Source organism: Pinus tabuliformis, chromosome 4_1, assembly GCF_031772625.1.
Source record: "Pinus tabuliformis cultivar Carrire ecotype Pingquan chromosome 4_1, CPIR1, whole genome shotgun sequence".
Classification (NCBI taxonomy): domain Eukaryota; kingdom Viridiplantae; phylum Streptophyta; class Pinopsida; order Pinales; family Pinaceae; genus Pinus; species Pinus tabuliformis.
Window position 1 is genome coordinate 551,002,695 of NC_142303.1, and position 21,619 is coordinate 551,024,313.

General features: G+C 39.2%; 1 pseudogene; it reads right to left on the minus strand.

The window, feature by feature from the left end:
• Positions 1 to 319: 319 nt before the first annotated feature.
• Positions 320 to 1,386, minus strand: LOC149177023 (putative aluminum-activated malate transporter 3; annotated as a pseudogene).
• Between the last annotated feature and the right edge of the window lie 20,233 nt (positions 1,387 to 21,619).

Sequence of the window (21,619 nt, forward strand, 5' to 3'; positions counted from 1 at the left end):
GCTATTGAGTGACCTTTACATTAACAGATAGAACAAGGTGTCTTCATAGATGGATAACTAAAACTGCAGCCCTCTGGCGTTTGCTTGGTTAAAAATGCATTTAATGTAAAGGGGATATTAAAGAAATAAATGTAATAACAGAACATTGATACATTTGTCCATTGTTTTCTTTATCCCTCTAAATGCTTAATAAGACAAAAACCCTTGTTGCCGTATACACTTTATCTATGCAATCCTTCTCATATAATATAAGAAAATACTAAAGATCTGCATCTTGTTTAGAGAACTGCAACAGGCAAATAAAGTAAATTCTAAAGATCTACATCTTGTTTAGAGAACTGCAACAGGCAAATAAAGTAAATTCTAAAGATCCACATCCAGAGATATCATTTTCATGTTTAGAGTACTCTAACTGCAATAGACAAATAACGACGGTACAAATAAGAGAAATATTCAAAAATAGCCATATTAAGATGTACCTAAGATAAAGTGGAGTGATGAAATAATTCTATGGGCATTAACGTAAAAGCTTCAAGGTAAAATCACCTCTCACAGTGGACTATGAGAATTCAGTTTTAAAAAAAACGCAGCTTTAGGTTCTCCTGGTGCTTGAAAACTAACCTGTATCTCGGAGAGTAAACATCCATGCAATGCCATAACCATGTATGCACAATGTCTCAATGCTCCTCCAACTTTAACATACTGCTTCCAGGGATACTTCATCCTTTTATAACGGCCATGAGGTGGCTCCCAACTGGCAAAACCTTCCTGAAAGTTTTAGAATGCTTTAACCACGGACACTGACACGAGAAAGTTAAAACTTAAAACGGTGGGCACCAGGGCGTCTATGATTCAAATCATGTAGCGTACCAGAGTTTCCTCTTTAGTGGCAGAGACCACAGCCAATCTATAGCCACTGTACACTGGATCATCAGCAGCCTGACATGTAAGAATTTTTTAGGGAACTCTTTCAAGCTCAAATCCTGAAAGGTACCCATTAATGCATCCTGCAAAAGTATTTGCAGAAACAAGTGGGATGATACAGCAAACTTTTCTAAAAAATGGTTAGCTACTAAAATTGCAAGTCGTGCGTTTAAAACCCTGACCTTCAAGGGACTTTGCGACGCCCATGAAATTTTTCTCTATCAGCTTGTGTAGATCCTCGCCTGCCCAAATTGGGTAGATACAGGTGTTAACTACTAAAGAAACAGCAGCACCAAGAAGGATGAGGATAAAGCGGTTTATTGCTGTGTGAATGAACTCCCCAGTTTTATAGCCGGACACCTTTACGAAACAGAATGTTATCAAGAATACTCTAAAACCATATTCGTAAGGTTTCATCTTTGGATATAGTTTAGCAAACGTGGCCACTGACCCTAAAACCATCCGAGCAGTAACATGGTTGGTTAGACAGATTTTTCAGCATGCAGATTTCATAGACAAAAACACCTAAATCAAAAACGGATCCATGACTAATACCTGCAATAAATATGCTAATGATAATCATCACAGGCTCCAATTTTCCAGAACACAAGGATAATTCTGCAGCTCCAAAAGCTAAACCACCGGCTGAAAAGGTTCCCAATCCTGATTGAAGCCCTTGCTAAATGTTGCACCTGCAACCGTCTGGAAAGATTGATATTGGGCGACAACCCAGTTCCGGAAATAGGATCTGCCTAAGATTTCCCCCAGTGGCAATCTGATCAGAGTTTTTGCATAACAGGGCCAGGTTCAATGCACAACAGAACTCTGAGGTGAAAAGAAGGCAACTCAACCAATACTTGGAAAAAGCAGTGACCCTAAGATTCCCCCCAATGGCAATCTGATCAGAGTTTTTGCATAACAGGGCCAGGTTCAATGCACAGCAGAACTTTGAGGTGAAAAGAAGGAAACTCAACCGATACTTGGAAAAAGCAGTTAAAGTGCAGTGCAAGAGGTGATACGCCAGACTTCAAATCAACGGTTGAAAGTGTCTCCCCTGATCCAACGAAGCAGACTAAAAGTGTTGACGATTGTTGATGCATAGGAAGGCCTATCGGCCTAAATATCATATACAAACTTAAATAGTAATAAGAACTTTAAAATTGAACAAAACCTTTTAAATAGTAAGCTTGTGTCTTTGAGAGATTTGTACGTGACTAAAAGTGTTGACGATTGTTGATGCATAGGAAGGCCTATCGGCCTAAATATCATATACAAATTTAAATAGTAATAAGAACTTTAAAATTGAACAAAACCTTTTAAATAGTAAGCTTGTGTCTTTGAGAGATTTGTACGTTTCCCAATGATCAAATGTTATGGGAAGAAATGGTTTTTTTGATATTAATCTCCTTTGCTTTTCTGAGATTTGTACATTTGCGAATTATCAAATGTTTTATTTCACTGTTGACGTTATTATTCCAGATCTGTTGTGCTCACGTTTTATTGGAAAATGGAAACATGCCCTACAGTTTCATGATGCCATAGCAAGTCCAACTTTATAGGGTTAATTTATACAAGTAATTTGTATGTACTGGTAGAACGTGCAAAGGTGAAGATGTGAGAAGAATGTTGGGCTTTCTGATAGAGTTTGCTTCACAAAACGACAAAGATCACGAAACCGTTAAGAAATTCTGTACGGGAACATTGGTTTTCCATGTACTTTTATTTTGGGCATCGAATTCTTTTAGAGTCTGCATTTCTTTCTCCCATTCTGTCATCGTCTTTGTTTTGAAAGTAATTCTTTATCATAATTCGAATAAAATTTTAGTAATTGTGTGAGAAATTTTCAATTACCAACTTGATCAAAATGCAAGCTGAAGTAAATAAAAGAAATAACAAGTGCTATGTACCACCCATCAATAACGCTTACTTGATTATGGAATGATCATATTTAAAAATAACATAATTAAAAATAATATGGAATGATAATAGTGAAAGATAGTATAATTAAAGATGGATTGAATTTATAACTCACGGTACACAATTGCATGATAATGTAATTTTAAATTTTTATTAACTAACTACATTTCACATGAGTTAGTTTAATTTGATCGCAATGCTGGAATAAGTGGGCAAAATATAAATGTATCCGCAACACCATTGCATAGTCATTCCTAAGCATGTCAAAGTTAACCATTATTATTGTTAATGGATGTTATCTCAGGTGGTTGGGAGGGTTTAATAATAACCTCTCTACCTAGGTTCCAATCGCAGAATGAGACACGATATGTTGCTTGTCAAATGACGCAACCATGATGTAAAATGAAATGATATATATGTATTGCACTTCTTCTAGGGGGTCGCACCCCTTTTTAAAAAAAGTTAACCATTGTTGGTGTACTATCCCTCGCGACCCCTTTTCCCTATTCGTGGTCTTTATATATATCTATATATATATATATATATATATATATAGTACTAAAAAAAAAATACCCTATTCCCTTTCTTGCGGAGAAGAAATCCTTTTTTCTCATTTCGTGGAGGCTCCTTATTTCTTTATAAAACATTTTTATAATTTAAATTTGTTTAACCAAGCGTTGGTTCCATGCTTATTGAACAAGGTCAAGTCGGGCTCGGTTTTTTTTTCAATTGAAGAAATCGTGTTTGGAGTAACTCTCAAGCATACATAGCCCTGCCCATGATTAGACGATGAGACCCGTGGGGACCAAACCTCCACACCTAACCATTCGACCTCATCCTCATGACTCGGGGGTCAGTTTATTTCACCATACCAAATGTGCACACTCGTTATTTGGAACCAACTATCGACTAACTAAGGTACTCGACGTTCAAGGATGTTGACTCCACAAATTTCATCTCTATGTTTTTGCACTCAACCCAACTATCTGAATTGGCACACATAAGGTTGGGGTCAAGTCATGGCTTTTAAGCTCCCAGGGTCCAAACACAACTTGAATAAAAGTGAGTTAGGGTCGAACTTGATATGCCACCTTGAAATTTATTTCTCGGTCAACTACGCCAACTGAGTCAGGCCTGGGAATATTCGAGGAATATGTCCCATTGATGTTGTCATACCACTTGCAGCTACTCAGGCAGATTCGACTCATGTCTAGTCCGAAGCTGACAGAGCTAACATATTCATTGAGTGCATTCAACACATCCACCAGCATGTCCATGGAATTGTACATAAAAAATTCCAAGTAACAACGTCATGACCAATTCCTTACTTACTTATTTCATCCAATTGTTTCCTACATCTAACTATTCACCACCCAACCAACATAAATTGTTTCAAGTCGACTTCGTCGATTGAGGTTGGGCTCGCCTTCGGTCAAGGCTTGGGTACTCGGTAGTTTTTATTTCGAATGAAAATTTCGAAGGGCCGACCTCTTAGCTATGGGTCTCACCGACTTCATAACCTATCTAAGTATGGATTTCCCTTATTTGTGTTAAGTCCCATCGGACTAGGTTTCACCATTCAACAAAGTGTCTTATGTTAAATAAAATTTTAGTAAACTTCTCCAAAACAAGAAGATTCGTCATAGACTAAAACCTATCGCAAGTTATTTGATTCATAGGTTTCGCAAGGGCCGATAGACAATTTTTCTTTTTATAGCGAATTACGACTAATTTTAGGACTTCACGCTTTGCCTAGACCTCACTGAGTTAAATCAAATTTGTTTCAGAGTGTTGAAATTCATAGTTTAACCAAATCATACATAGGACACTCCATTCGAAAACTAAGAACATCATGTTATAGTAAAGAGAAATTATAGAGGATACCAATAACAAACAAAATGATTCTATTCTTCTTCATTTTCCTCTCACATGCTCGTAAGATATTCGTATCCATTTTTTATACAAAACATAGGGAATTTCTTCCGTAACATAACAAGGACGTTTTGGCTAATAACAACCCTCCCAAAGATGAAATTTGGGCCATTCTAGAATCCCTCTCATAACAAAAAGAACAATTGTCCCAAACAGAGGGGCACAAAAACAAAACATAAAACAATGTATGTGCAAATGTCCCTTAAGGGACGCATAACCACAACATAACAACAACTATGGAAGATATTTACACGGAACATATATTTTTTGGGAAAACAAAATGTGGAGCAACGTGCTTGCATTAAACTCCCTCAAAACAAACGATTTCATGGACTCTTAGTCATGAGCTCTGCAAGAGTGCTACCATGTTTAAGGATCTCTCCCTCGCTCATCCAAACCTCTTCTTCAGTTGGAAGACCCTTCCATTTGACCAAATACTTCTAGTAATTTTTGTTCCTGGTCTTTTTTATGAGCTTTTGGTAAAAAATCATCTCCATCTGGAACTTTTGAGTTGTAGGTAGCTAAGCTTCCCACTAAACCTTCTCTTGTTCATATTGTTTCTCTTTTTTGGACTCTTGATAAGGATACACGCTGAGAACTTCCTCATTTTTTGGCAAAGACCAATCTTCTTTAAGTTCAGTTTATTACATTCACGATTTGGGATCCTTTCCTTCCTCAAAAGGGATAAAACCATGTTCCCAACTTCAAAATTTACTTCCCTTCTCTTAAGATCAAATCTCTTCTTGTACTTAAGGCTACTTTCCTCTAGTTTCCCCTTGACATGTTCACGTATCATTTGCATGATTGTAGCAATTTTTTCTACTTCAACACTTCAAACTACTTCTTTTCCCAAATTCCTGAGTTCAAAAATACCTATGGGATGCATGCCATATACAATTTGAAAAGGGCTTTTTCCTATAATCCTATTAGGAGAATCATTATAGGAAAGCTCAGCTTGTGGAAGAACTTCATCCCATTGTTTATTATGCTCATTAATTAGACACCTCAACAAATTTCCCAGACATGTATTAACCACTTCAGTCTGCCCATATATTTGGGGATGTTATGTTGAACTATATTTCAAGTTTGTTCCCAATTTCTTCCATAAAGTCCTCCAAAAGTGCCCAACAAATGTTGCGTCTTAGTCTGAGACTATACTCCTAGGGAGTCCATGCAGTCTCACAACTTCCCTTAAAAGTAAACTGGAAAAATGAGTAGCATCATTTGTTTTTGAATAAGGTGTAAAGTGTGTCATATTAGAAAATTGGTACACCACTACAAAAATTGAATCATATTTCCTATGAGTTTTTGGTGAACCTAAAACAAATTGCATACTTATGGCTTCCCAAGGCCCGTTAGTTATGGGAAGTGGTTGATATAACCCAGTATTCTATTGCCTGCCTTTAGCATATTGGCATATTTTGTACCTTTCCACAAACTTCTTGACATCAATCCTCATACCCGACCAATAATAATATGAACTTAGATGTGCATATGTCTTATCATGGCAAAAAATGACGATTTATTCCTCCAATGCACCTCTCCTTCATTAAATTATATGTCATTGATCCCTATGGAATGCACAATTTGATGCACTTGAACATTATCCCTCTAGAATCATGTACTTAAGCCATGGACTTTGATCCTTGACCACAAATTTTTTACAAGCTTCCTAAATTTCCATGAAATATGAATCTTCCTTGTATAATTATTGTAGGTGTTCATACCCCAAAGTGTTGACTTGAAATTCCTGCAAAAACCAAACATCTTTGACTCAAAGCATCAACAACTTCATTGGAATTTTCATTAATATGGTTAAAAACAAAAAAATTTCATGTATTCAACCCATTTGGCATGTCTCTGGTTCAACTTGTCTTATCTAGTTATGAACTACAATGCATGATTATCTGTGTACAAAATGCACTCCTTGGGCATAAGGTAATGCCTCCACTTCTTGAGGGATTGAATTACTACATAAAATTCCTTGTCGTAAGTGGAATACTTCTGCTTGGTCTCATTTAATTTCTCACTGAAGTATGCAACTGGATTATCATCTTGGCTAAGAACAACTCCAATAGTCATTCCACTAGCATCACACTTCACCTAGAAAGGCTTTTGGAAATCAGGCAAAACTAAAACTGGTTGCTCTGTTTTTTCTCCTTCAGCAATTGTAATGCCTCTTCCGCTCATAAGTTGTCCATTTAAAAGGTTGTTGTTCCTTTTTAATGGTTTCCACTATTGGTGCACAAATGTGACTAAAATTTTGAATAAACTTTTAGTAAAAGCTAGCTAACCCATGGAAGCTTCTCACTTCATGGAAATTTGTTGGAGAAAGCCAATATTTAATGGTTTTTACCTTTTCAAGGTCCATTTTCAGCCCTTCAAAAGAAATCACAAACCCCAAATAAACTAATTATGTCTTAAGTAAAGAACACTTTTTCATATTTATCAAAAGTTTTTCTTGTTTCCATGTCCTCAACACCAGTTTTAGAAATGTAAGATGTTCTTCCTTGGTTCTACTATACACAAGGATATCATCTAAGTAAACAATCATGAACTTACCAATGAATTCTTTGAGGACTTCATAAGCCTCATAAAAGTGTTGGGTGAATTGGTTAAGCCAAGTGGCATAACCAACCATTCATACAATCCATCATTTGTTTTGAAGGTTGCGTTCCACTCATCCCCTTCTCTCATTCTAATTTGGTGATAACAACTCTTTAAATCTATTTTTGAAAAATATATAGCACCACTAAGACAATCCATTATATCATCCATGTGGGGTAAATGGAATCTATACCTGATGGTTATTCATCTAGGTGGATATTGGTGGCCACCCTCCAATTCTACCTGGACCTCTAGTCAGTTTCACTAGTTTCCTTGATTATAGCATAATTTACTATTTTTATTTATTTTTGGTCTTGAACTTCCAGAGCTATTTTGACCCCCTAAACTATGTTTTTTTGAGGTTCGCAAAAGTCCCATGGTTGTAGGTAGGGCCCTCTCACAAATCTTGCAATACTTAGAGAGACCTTTCTAACAAGGTATTGTATGCACCAAATAGAGATCACATGACTAAGTTACGACTCCGAGAAGTTAGTTGCACAATTGATCCCAACAAGGCCCACTAACGCTTGGCCTTCCATCTCCCAGGGTTAGGGTTTTTGTTGTTTAGGGTTTCCATTTGTTTTTCAATAATCAAAAGCCCCTTGAGCCTCATTGTAAGACATTTGAGAGGCATGTAGCTACCACATATCTTCTCAGAGATAAGTTACCATCGACTAAGCTAGTTTATTTCCATTATGTATTTAAGCATATTTCAGTTATTTGATATTTATGAAATGAAGATTTATTTATGCTACATCTTTGTGTTTCTATTTATATCTGTGTTCTATTTCATTCCTGCATAAGTCCAAATCCGTAGTATTGAAGCAATATTCTCTTTCTCAGCTTTCAGGTTGAGCGGGTCACTGCTTGCTGGGATAATACGGGATAGAGTATTACTTACGTGCTTCTTGCTTGCTGGCTATTTTGATGCTGCGCAGGGGGCTTACGCTGCTGGTGGGTGGGGGGGCGTTGGTCGAGTCACTAACGTACCTCTCCTCTCCTCTCCCTTGTGGTCGAGTACCTAAAGGTCCTTATCAGTCGAGCCCCGTAAAGGGTCCTTACCAGTCGAGCTGATGGCGGCCTTATTAGTCGAGTGTGCTACGCACCAATAGTTTTACGGTCCAAAGGAGCATGCAAGGCTCGACCAGAGGGGGCTTGCCATTTCCACATTACAAAAGAAACGAGAAGGTAGCCATAAAGAAAATATCCCCCTTTATCATGAGCATCTTCACAAGCTTTAAGGTGCGAAGCCACTTGTCCCTCCGGGTTAGGGTTTGCTTATTGGGTGGGGGGGCATCGGAATGAGTGAGTCGATGGTGGCTGTTTTTCTTTGCATGTCCCCAACAAGGTTGGGGTATAAGGAGTTAGGACTCGAACTAGTTGAACATTTGCAAGACCAGCCTCGCAAACCTCGATGACCTCCCATGGCAGAGGAAAAGAGAGATGAGGGAGCAGGAGATATTTTCAAAATATTGCTCGAATAAGCCCTCGAGAAACAAAGGAATGCAATGATCGATAACTTTGCTCAAATCATTTGGCGGATACCCACAGGCAATGCATCTTCATCCGACAGCCACCACCTTAGAAGCGCCACTCCCTTCAAGGTACAAGTCAAATTTGACATTCCCATATTTGAAGGCTAGATAGATGCAGACATCGTAGATAGATGGTTAAATCAGTTGGAAGGATATGTTTCGGTTCATGATTTTCCAATAGGGAAAAGATTATGTTTTCACTCCTCAAAGCCACCCCCAATGTCAAGGAATTTGGTAAGCCTACTGTGAACAAAGGGACAAGAGAGAACACTCACTATTTTCAACCTTACCCACTAGAAATTCTTTCTGAAACACCATCAAGGAACAATATTACCCTATGGGGAGCTATGAGGATAAGTACATACAATGGACTACATTGTGACAACAAAGTGATCAAGATGTGCGTGAGCTGACGAATATTTTCCATACTCTCGCAGAAAGTTGGGTATCAAATAGTTTGAGAAACATATGGTGCTCAAGTACCGTAGTTGTTTGCAAAAATACATTTAGGAGAAAATGGAGTTCCTCGACATATCCTAGCTTGGTGCAACATACCGATATGCTTCCAAGATTGAATAGAAATTCAAGCAGAAGAAGCAAGACTTTGGATCTGTGAACCCAAAGCAGAGAGAAGGTGCCCCCAAGCCACAGAGAAAATGGCAGAGTCAGGTCACAATCCCCAAGGACAACTCCTCGAAGCCGCAAGCCAAGAATAATGGGAAGGTGAAGAAAGACATCGATAAGTGGTGAGTTCCATAAAACGCCCACTCACAACATGAATGAATGTCATGCAAAGAAGGCATTGTAGGCCGAGTTAAAATACTCAGAGACAGATCCATGCTATGATTATGAGTCGGTAATCTGGAGATCAAAAATAGGCTCAAATATGAAAGTGCTTGGAATTTCTTGAAACTAGCATTAATTCGTAGTGTTTGTCATCTTGATTCAAACGATGCTTGAATCACTTCAATTTGACATCGCATGAAGAAGTTATGATGTTCAAATTTTTTGGACCAAAATAAAAATAAAAATTATAGATGGGTCGACTGACCTGTTGACGGGGTAGTCTGTACTACTGATGTCAGCATACCAACTGGGCATACAGAGGGCCAATCAGAGCCTACCAAGTGTCGATCTATATAGGGATGTGTTGGCATCATTTTATTGGTCGAAGATATTTTGGTGGCCCAATAGGAGGCTGCCACGTGGCACGTCCTCATTGTTCAAATTTTTATGTTTAGGACCGAAGGTATCAATGGGGTTGACCCCTGGACCTGCGGCACACAATTTCCATACTCCACCATCATGCCACAACTTTGGTTCTTAAGCAACATAGGGTATGGATTATATTTCAAGTTATATGGTTTTTGCATTGGTAGGACGTGTCAGGCGGTGAGCCCTAATACCTGGTCATGCTTACACAATACAACCCTGGCGGAAAACCCCGACCCCTGGTCATGCTCACACCATATGACATTGGCAGAAGAGCGAAGTCGAAGGGGATGGGGACCAGCCCCAACCCCTGGTTACAAGATTTATCATATGACTGAGCGTAAGTCAGGAGGGTGCTACCGGAGCAGGGTAGGGATCCAGCCCTAGCCCTCGATGTTATGGGACTCCACGGGTCATTGTGTGGAGCCAAATCTGACAGGGTGACAATTAAGGCTTGGCCCCAGGTCATAATGACTTCGCATAACTGAATGTGAAAAGATAAGGGGCTCTGGCGGTGGGGGCGGGAAAGTTGCCCCAACCCTCAACCACGTCGCCACCATATGACCCTATCCCAACGAGAAAGGAGCCAGAGCCAGCAGGGGTAGAGAACTGGACCTAGCCCTCGACCTTATTGGCACTCCATGTGGTCTTGTTTTTACGCATAGGCATTATTGGGAAATTTAATGAGGCAATAAAATGCACCATTTGTGGGAAAAATTGTCACTTGCCAGAATGAGAAAAGGGTGAAAATGTCACACAATTTACAGGTTTGGCCAAATTGCAGGACAGATAGCAAAGCTTGGCTTAGAGAAGCATAATTTCTCAATGTTTAACCCTTTTGAGCTCAAGAAGAGCTTACATGGGGCTTTTTGAGCGTCTTGAACTGAATGGCAGCCTTAGTTTTCTGATTTGAGCAATTTATGAAGGAGCATTTGTAGGTTCAAGTCTTTTAGTGCTAGAGACAATCAATGTTTTGGAAACAGTTTGAAGGCATGTTGAGCATGGAGAGAGCCTAGTTAGGGATTCTCCAGCCTTCTAATTTCATCTGCAACAGTTGTTACTTTAGTAGAATAACTCTTTTTAGTCTTTTCTAATTATGTGTTCATGAGAGAAGCTCTTTACAATATTTCAATATAGAATTGTTGTATGTTTTTGTGCTTGGATTTAAGGTGGAGTACGTGGATCTAATGTATGAGTCCTTTTTATGTTGACTTTTCCATGACTTGTTGTAGGGAGTCATATTTTTAAACTGAGAATTCTTTGTAGGAGAAACAGGTCACTCTAATGTCAACAATTTGTATGTACTCATTTGCCACTGAATCAATAGAGAAATCTCGTTGTTGGAGTAGGCACAAGGACATAGCCCAGGAGGGTGAACTTCATCATCAAATGTTGGTTTCTTCTCTTCATTTTTTTGAGTTCCATGTGAATGTGTTACTCTTAAAATTTCATATGAAAACCAAACTCACCATCTTGAAGAGGTTGTGAAACCTGTTTACCTTTTAAGACCCATTTTTTTTACTTGTAAAGCATAAGAGGATAGTCAGTTTTTGAGGGGGAGAAGTTCTCCTCCGTTTTCAAATCAGGTCGTATCAGAGCTAGTTCTGACCAAGTTGAAAGTATGGGCAAGAAAATGAAGCGTGAAATACTCCAAGAGTTGGAGGAGATACTTAGTTTGTCTCTTTGAATGGAGAATGTTGAGCTAAGGAGATTGCTTGAAGTTGTAGAGGAGGAGAAAATACAAATGTGCCTACAGTTGAAACATGTATTGGAGGAATAGATTGGCGAGAGTTCCATTCTAGAAGCAACAAAGAATCCCTACAAGATGAATCCAGTTTGTGGGCGTGGTCCAAACACAGGATATGGACCCTATGTTGAGAATGATTCTTATGAGTTTTGTCAGTATCCAAAAGATTCTCCCTATGTGCTCATTGGTAAAAGTGGGTGGCTTGAGTCATCATCTACTTCGTCATCAATATCTGAAACAGAAAATATGGGTGACAAATTGAGGGAGATCATTAGCATCTATAGTTCTACTCCTTCATCTAATGAAGATTTTTAAAATCATACAAAGGTATTGGTATGAAGATTTTAACTCGAATGAGCTATGAAGGAAGAGGCCTCCGAATCAATGGCCAAGGTATCACTAATCCTAGCAAGGTGAAGGAGTGACCATGATATGAAGGATTGGGTTATGGTCATGGAGAAATTGGAGAGTGCTCTAAATTTATTGAGGAAAATAAATCATCAAGTGATGATATGTCACACCATGATGGTAGTGATAATGGAAAATTGTCTCCAAATAAAGATGAATGTTCTAAGGGACATGAAAAGTCCAATCTTCATTTTCAAATCACATCCCAAAGGACAGGTACAAGTCTCAAGGGGATTTTAAAAATGTTGGTGATTTTGATTATTTATGGGACACGTTTCCTTGCACATTTTGTGATCCAGCTGACCATTTGTGGCTGATTGTGAGCAACGTAAAGCGATGGTAAAAAAGATGGATCAAATCTTTGGGACAAAGCATGAGGAATATCTCCTTGCTATGAAGGTTTCCTTTTCGATGGGAAAGTGAAAGAATTTTTCTACCCATTGTAAAATGAATGGGCACCAGATTGAAGAGTGTGGGAAACTTTATCTGGAACTTTTTCCCAAGAAAGACAAAGAGGTCATGCGATCCATTGCAAGGAAAGGGACAAGTGGTAAAGAGGAAACTTTTGTAGTTCCTAAAGTAGCCTTCAAAGCAGAGAGGGTGCAGAAAGAGAACCCATAAGCCTAGGATAGGCAAAGGATGGGTAGACTATTTTATATAGATTTATTGCTTTTTAAGGTTGTAAATACTTGTTGTATATTCCTGTTTGGGTACTTTGTCAATTTAAGTCATGTACAATCACTTATCTACCACAAGTGTGTTTTCTTTGACATGTCATGTTATTTTCGCTTGATGATGAGTCTAGTTGTTTGAGGGCTTTTTGGCATGAGAATTTGTACTTCATCCAGTATGTCTATAGTTGTGTCAAGCGCTCACTGATACAAGTGTTTCAAAATGATGCCTTTTTGTGAATTTAATCTTCGATAAAGATTATGCAGAATATGACCTTGATTATGTGGACCAAGCCAAGTATGTCATTGAACAAATGTAGCCAGTGTACTGAAGAGTACAAGTGCAACTTGAGGGTAGTAAAGCATAGTATGAATTACTGCATGGAAAGCATTGAGTTTCTTCTGATTTCCAGATGGAAGATCAAGTTTGTCTTCAGCAAAGAGGGACTTCAAAATGAAGTTTTTTTGAGCTAAAGAAAGATGGTTTTCTAGAGAGTGTTTAGATTCCATCCATTGAAGTTTTTGTTCCTTCATGTTTAGAAGAATTGTGGCTCAATTATTGATAGGAAGATAAGGACTTCACATAGAGGCGAGGTGGAGTACTTTGATTGGAGCTCTAAGGCACCAAGTCAAATAAGAACAGGAAGGATTGAGATCAAGAAAGTTAATGAGCGTTTTCCTCACTTATTTCTTGTTACAAGATAAACTTTTGGGGTCCAAATGTCCCTAATGGCAAGGTATGATCTGGAGATCAAAAATAGGTTTAAAAATGAAAGTGATCAGAATATCCTAAAATTGGCGTCAATTAGTAGTGTTCTTCATCTTTATTCCAATGACTCTTGAATCGCCTCAATCCAACATCATATGAAGAAGTTATGAAGTTTTGAATTTTTTGACCAACAAAAAAAAATGTAGATGGGTTGATTGGGTTGCTGACTGGACAGTCCATACTGTTGATGTCATGATGACATTAGCATGCTATCTAGGTGTACGAAGGGTCAATCAGAGCATTCCAAGTGTTAGTCCATACAGGGATGTGTTGGAATCATTTTATTGGTTAAGTTGTTTTAGTGTCCCAATAGGAGGCTACCACGTGGCCCAATAGGAGGCCACCACGTGGCCCAATCAGAGGTCACCACGTGGCAACTCCTCATTGGTCAAAATTTTATATTTAGGCCCAAAGGCCTCAGCGGTGTTCACCCCTCCACCTTTCGCACACAAAATCCAATCTCCACCATCGTGCCATAGCTTTGGTTCTATTTCAAGTTATATGGTTTCCGCATTGGGAGGAGGGGTCAGGCAGTGAGCCTCGGCCCCTGGTCATGCTCACACCATATGACCTTGGTAGAGGAGCGAAGTCAGAGGGGGTGGGGACCAACCCCGTCCCCTGGTCACAAGTTTTGTCATATGACTGAATGCAGTCAAGATGGTGCTACAGGAGTGGGTTCGGGATTTAGCCCTAGCCCTCGGTGTTATGGGACTCCATGGGATGTGGCGTGGAACGAACTCTGATGGTGCGACAATTAAGGACTGACCCTAGGTCACAAAGACTCTATGTAACCAAAGGCAAGAAGATAGGGAGATCTGGTGATGGGGGTGGGCAGTTAGCCCTGAACCTCGACCATGTCACCACCACGTGACCCTATCCTAATAAGAAAGGAGCCAAAGGCGGCAGGGACGGACAACTCACCCTAGCCTCATACCTTACGGATGCTCCACATGGCCATGTTTTTCTGCATAGGCGTTATTGGGAAATTTAATGAGACGACAAAAATGCATAGTATGCGAGTGAAATTGTTGCTCAACTAAATCAGAAAAGGGCGAAAATGTCACATTGTTTGCAGGTTTGGCCAAATTGCAGGACAGATAGTAGAGCTTGGCTTGGAGAAGCATATCTTGCTCAATTTTTAACCTTTTTGAGATTAAGAAGAGCCTAGATGGGTGTTTTTTAGTGTCTTGAACTCATTGGAAGCCTTAGTTTTTTTATTTGAGCACTTTATGAAGGACTTCTTGTAGGTTCAAGTATTTTAGTGCTAGAAACAATCAATGTTTTGGAAGTAGTTTTAAGGCATTTTGAGCATGGAGAGAGCCTATTCAGGGGTTTTTCCAACCTTCTAATTTCATCTGTAGCAGCTGTTACTTCAATAGAACAACGCTTTTTAGTCTTTTATCATTATGTGTTCATGAGAGAAGCTCTTTACAGTACTTCAATGTGGAATTGTTGTTTTTTTTGTGCTTGGATTTCAGGTGGAGATATAAGGATTTGATGTATGAGTCCTTTTTATGTTGACTTTTTCATGACTTGCTGTAGGGAGTCATATTTTTGGAGTGAGAATTCTTTGTAGGAGAATGTTTCCTTGTAGGAGAAACAAGCCTTTCTACTGTCAACAAATTGTATGTACTCATTTGCCAATAAAATCAATAGAGCAGTCTAGCTGTTGGAGCAGGCCTGGAGACAGCTCAGAATGGGTGAACTCCATCATCAAATGTTGGTTTCTTCTCTTCATGTTTTGTCATTTTGAGTTGCATGTGAATGTTTTACGCTTAAAAGTTCATATGAATGCCAAACTCATTATATTGAAGAGGTTGTGAAACTTGTTTACCTTTTAAGACCCATTTTGTTTACTTGCAAAGCGTTAAAGGACGGTTAATTTGTTAGAGGAGAATTTATCCTCCATTTTCATATCAGTCGAGAACCGACAAGGGAACCAACAAAGGAAAGAAGATCATTTATGTTGAACCCATTATGATGGTAGCCACCCCCAAGCTCTAAAAGGGGGAACCTGAGGATCCAGAGGAGGGGGAGCGCCTCTTCCAATCGTATATGTGGGTAAAGGGTTCATCGGTGTAGTTCATCATTAATAGCGGAAGCCAAAAAAACCCGATATAAATCGAGGTCATTAAGAGATTGAAGCTACCAATGATGCGACACCCATAGCCATACACCATTGAGTGGCTCCACCAAGGGTGATATCTTCATGTTAGCCAATAGTGCCACCTGCCTTATAGAATCAAGCCGTTTGCAGATGAGGTATTGTGCGATATTTCCCTCTAGAAGTCTGTGATGTTTTATTGGGTCAGATATACATATGAAAGTGTTATAATGTATATGAATGTAGACCTTTTTCTTTTATTATTACTTTGGGTCATAAATTATACATGATACAAAAGGTATTGCTACCTACTTCCATTTCTTTGATCTCTTCTAAATAATGCGGTAATATCATATCCCAAACTTGGAAATTTCTCTTCCTTGTGATTCACCCTCAGAGCAAGAGGAAGATTGTGGCCACATTCATAGCCTCCAGGCAGGGCTCCTTCACATGGAAACAATAGATGGATAAGGTCATGGAGGAGTACAAGACATCTTCACCTCACCCATAGGGGTACCCCTACACTATCATGTCAAGTACTCCATTTATATGACTTCGGGCATGCTGCTACTCAATGGACCAATTTACTGACTCTTTGTGTTGGAGAACGATGAAATGAAGAGGCAGATTCAGGAGCTTTTGCAGAAAAGGCACATTAAGCCAAGTTCATCACCTTATGGGAGCTTGATTGTGTTGGTACAAAAGAAGGATGAAACATGGAGGCTTTGTATTGATTATTGGCTGATGAATAAAAATTTTGTTCGAAATCAGTATCCAATCCCTCAGATTGATGACCTTCTAGACCAACTCAAGGGGACCAAACATTTCAACAAGGTTGACTTGAAGTCAGGTTATCACTAGGTACAAATCGAACCATCCGATGTGTGGAAGACTGCCTTCAAATCCAAGGAGGGATTTTTCGAATGGTTGGTAATCCAAGATGAACCCATACATGTTCAAAGAACAATTTTGTAGTCTGTTCAGCCGTGATTTGTTTACTACAAGGTATCAAAATACACATTTTGCTGAACCTATCCACAACAACATATAGATAGTCATGACCTTTCCTAGATTTAGGCAATCCTCCAACAAAATCCATGGAAACACTTTCCCAATGTTGAGAAGGACCTGGCAATGGAGTGTACAAACCTAGTTTTCTATTGCTGGGCTTGCTTTTAGCACACATGGCACACCTTCTTACATATCTAGAAACTGTCTCATTCATTTTCGGCCAATAGCAGAATCTTTGCAGTTGTGCAACTGTTTTGCCTACCCCAAAGTGACCTGATATCAGAGAAGTGTGTGCTTCCCTAATTATCTTTACTCTCTCAGTTTGTGGAATGCAGAGTTTCCCACAATGGTATAAGATTCGGTCCCTTATACGATAGTCCAATTCTTCTACTCTTTTGCCTTAAATCAAAGTTGCATATACATCTTTAAAATCCATACCCTGAGCATATTGTTCTATGTAGCTTTCATGTAGCACATAATTATGCTTAAGTATGGTAGATGTAGTTATAATGGGTCTAGATAACATGTCTACAACCTTGTTATGTATGCCCTTTTTATATCTGATGACTAAGTGAAACTGTTGTAGAAAACCCATCCATCTATAATGTCTTGATTGTTGCAACTTAGTTTGGGAGTGTAGATATTGAAGTGGCTGATGATCAATATGTATTACTGTCTCTTTGCCCATTAAATAATGTTTCCACTTTTTCACACTCTGAACTAATGCATAAAATTCTTTATCATATGTAGGATAGTTAACTACTACAGGATTAAAAGTCTCAGAATGATAACATATGGGTTTTTCGTGTTGTGTCAACACTGCTCCCATGGCATAGTCACTGGAATAAGTTTGAATCTCAAATGGTCTTTGTAAATCTAGCAGTGCTAGTACAGGTGTTGTACTTATTTTCTCTTTCAAGGTGTCGAAGGCTTTTTGATGTTTGCCTCCCCACTGAAACTCCTTATTCAATCCTGTTAAAGCATGTAAGGGAGCTGCAATCAAGGAGAAGTTAGAGATGAACTCCCTCCAATATTGTACTACTTCTAGGAAGCTTCTCACTTCTGTAGCAAAGTTGGGTTTAGGCCAGTTCACAATGACTGCCACTTTAGAGGGATATATTTTCAATTCACCTCCCCCTACTATATGACCTAAGTATTTTAGAGATGTTTTGCTAAATTCACATTTTGGGAGTTTAACATAAAGTCTTTCTCTTTTCAAAACATCTAATGTCTGCTTAACATGCTTTAAATGTTCTTCCCACATTTTACTAAAAATCAGAATGTCATCCAGGTACACAATAACAAAATCATCAAGAAAAGGTCTGAGCACATCATTCATTAATCTCATGAAAGTAGCAGGAGCATTAGTTAAGCCAAAAGGCATAACCAGCCATTCATACAATCCTTGCTTTGTTTTGAAAGCAGTCTTCCATGCATCTTGCTCTGCAACTCTGACCTGATGGTATCCACTGTGCAAATCCAGCTTGGTGAAATAAACAACTTCTTTTAATTGATCTAAAAGATCATCTATGAAAGGAAGGGGATAACGATTTTTTATTGTTATCTTATTCAATGCTCGGTAATTAATGCACATTCTCCACGAGCCATATTTCTTTCTCACCAAAATGATTGGTGACCCACATGGTGATGTGCTAGGCCTGATGAAGTCCTTCTCGAACAACTCCTGCACCTGCTTCTTGATTTCAACATTCTCTAAAGTAGACAACCTGTACATCCCAATGTTAGGCAATGGAACATCTTGCTACAAAATAATATCATGTACTATTCCCTTTTTGGGTGGCAGACCTTTGGGTTCTTAAAACAAGACATCATACTCTGAAACAACCTTTTCTATATCAGCTTGCTGTTCAGCATTACAACCCTCAAATGCATTGGTTTTATCAGGTTTCTTTTCCTTTTACAACCATTAGTAAGAATTGTTTGCATGAATTAATCATTATTTTCATCTGTCCTAAGTTTATGAGAGTATAATTATTCTTGAGCTTATGAGCTCTTACAAAGTATTCGATTCCATCTTTACCTAGTAGATACTTGTTCTCAACTCTATAGAAAATAGCCTTTCTATCATACAAGTAAGGACTTCCTAAAACAATTCCACATATATCCAAAGGAATTATGTCTAACTCAACCTCATCTACAAATGTTGACCCAAAGGAAAACTTGAGTTTGCACTATCTAGTCACTTATAGTTGTGCTTTATCATTCAACCATCCTAATGGGTATGGTTTCTTGTGAGGTGTAGTTTCTAATCCCAATTTCTTTGCAATTGCTTCAGAAATAAAATTTACTTGAGAGCCATTATCAATCAAAGTATCAATCTTTTGATTTTTGGAAATAACTTGAATATGGAAAAGCACATGTCTTTTTCTCTCATTTTCTTGATCAATAACAGATTGAGAAGAATTACTAGTAGATGCTTCAGAATTCTTACCTCTTATACCTGTGGCTGCTATAGTTGTTTCATCTTGTGAGTCTGACCCCAAATCTCTCTGGATAGCTACAGCTGTCTTCTTCTTCTTGCCCTCGGACTTCTTAGGTCTCAGCTCTAGATGCAAAATCCAACAATGCTCATCATCATGCCCCTCTTTTTTATAGTGAATGCATGAAGCTTTGGCTTTTTGTGCAGTGTTAGACTTCCTTGCTTTTCACTTCTGTTTTATTTTCTCCTTGCTCTTGCTTACAATGGGTTGGGATGGTCACTTTCTGAACTCGAGTATACCCTTGTACACTTTGCCCCTTCAACTGCCGAAGAGTTTGCCAACTCATCATGGCCTGCTGCATGTAGGCCAATGGATAGAACTGTTTTTTGATTGCAGAAACAAAGTCACTCCAGACAGAGATGGTCTTACCATGGCTTTTCATATCAGTTTGGGTTCTACCTTCCCACCAAACCAAGGCAGTGCCTCCTAGGCGTAGGCTTGCCATTTGAATCTTACTCTTGTCTGAGCTTATGTTCTGTACCCTGCAATACACATCAATTTGTCTAATCCAATTGTCCAGTTTTTTAGCATTTAGCTCTCCATCATATATAGGCAAATCGAATTTAACATCTAACTTAATCAAAGATCCTTTCTTATTATGTATAGGGCTATTAGGAGGTGTGAGAAAGTTTTCCTCTTTCCCCTTTCCTTTGGAGTTGTCATGGAAGTGAGACTCATCGTCTTCTTTCTCTTGCTTAGAGCCTGATGCATCTTCCACCTTTTGCTTTCTAAAGTCTTTGTACATTTCTTCAACCATAGACTTTATAGCTAGGAAACTCTCTATGAATTGAGGGTTTGGCCCCATAGAAGTTTCTTCTAACATGGTCTTTCGAGGATAGACTCTTCCAATTTCAGGATTAGTTTCCACCAACTCTCCTTCTCCTAATTTGAGCTTTGATCTTGTGAGCATTCATAACTATACCAACACAAGCTTGTCTAACCTTATAGCCTTGAGCTCTGATACCACTTGATTTGATATTCACCCTATGAGTGCCATTATTTAAATATTTATTAAACTAAAGGTATTACAGACTCATGTGTTGGTGTGTGTTCTGCGTTATTGAAACAATGGATCGATCAAATTGCCAATACACAGACAATAAAATGGAGAGACAACAGAGAAATACAGTATGCAACACAAAGACAGAAACAATTTTAATAAGGAGTTCATCCTATTCTCTAGGGCTACATCTCCGGTCCAGCCTCAGTGGTGGCCTTGTTTTATTGTGTCTTTCAGCAGAGAAATTACAATACAGGGACTCAATATGAGTTCTCCTAAAGCAGATTTTGCTTGGAAGGGTGGTTCTTGGATTCCCCAAGCCACTTGGAGTACACAGACTCTTATTCTTCCTACCAGCTCTGTGATCTCTTGGTCTACAGTGGAAAGAGCCAAATGTGATGCTCAGTCCTGACAGATTCCTCTATGGGAAGGCTTGAATCTTCAAGCTATCTGGTGCTCGACGCTGCCTGTGGTCAACTCGGCCCTCTATCTCTTTTGCTTGGATTTACTGTTCTCTGTGTTCAGTCCTCCTCTCAGGGTTCACTGTTCGTTGTCTCTCTTGGTCGCTTGGACTCTTTTCAATTATGACTCTATATCAACTCTAACTGATTCGACTGTCTTTGTTCATGTATTTAGCCATTCGATCCTTATGCTTGTTCGGTTCCTCTTCCACCTATGTCGATTCACCTTCTGCAACTGCGCTTGGAGTTCCCTGTGTTCGGCGTCATCATGAATGCTCAGGGAGTGGCCACTTGTCCTCCTCTAAATGGCACCAGCATGCTTCATCGGTTCGTTTCTTCAGTTATGTTGTGGATGCGTTCTTCCTCCACCGTGGCGGTCAAATGGATTCAAAATCCCTTTAGAACACAGCTTAATTCCCTGTTTATTCTGCTTCTTTCCATCGGGTGCAATCTCAGTCATTCGATCTGGGCCCTCCAGATCCAACGCCATACACACGTTTCGCGCGGTTGACTTGCTCGACCGATAGCGCGCAATCAACAGCGGTTTTCTCTCACCTCTGCCTGCCATGCGTCGATCGGGTATGGAATCGCTCCGCTCCTGTCCAAAACCTCTTACTGTTTAAGGGCACCCCGATCAATACTGTCGGTTTTCCAGTGTGCGGGTCTCGCCTTCGTACGTTAGCATTTTTCACTTTTTCTACCTGCGGTTTCCTGGCTCCCGATGTGATCGAGTGCTCGGGCTCCCCTTCAGGGCCCTATTCACCTAGTGCTAATTGCGCATCAAAAACCTCTTCCTTTTCCCATTTCGGGGCTCCCAGGG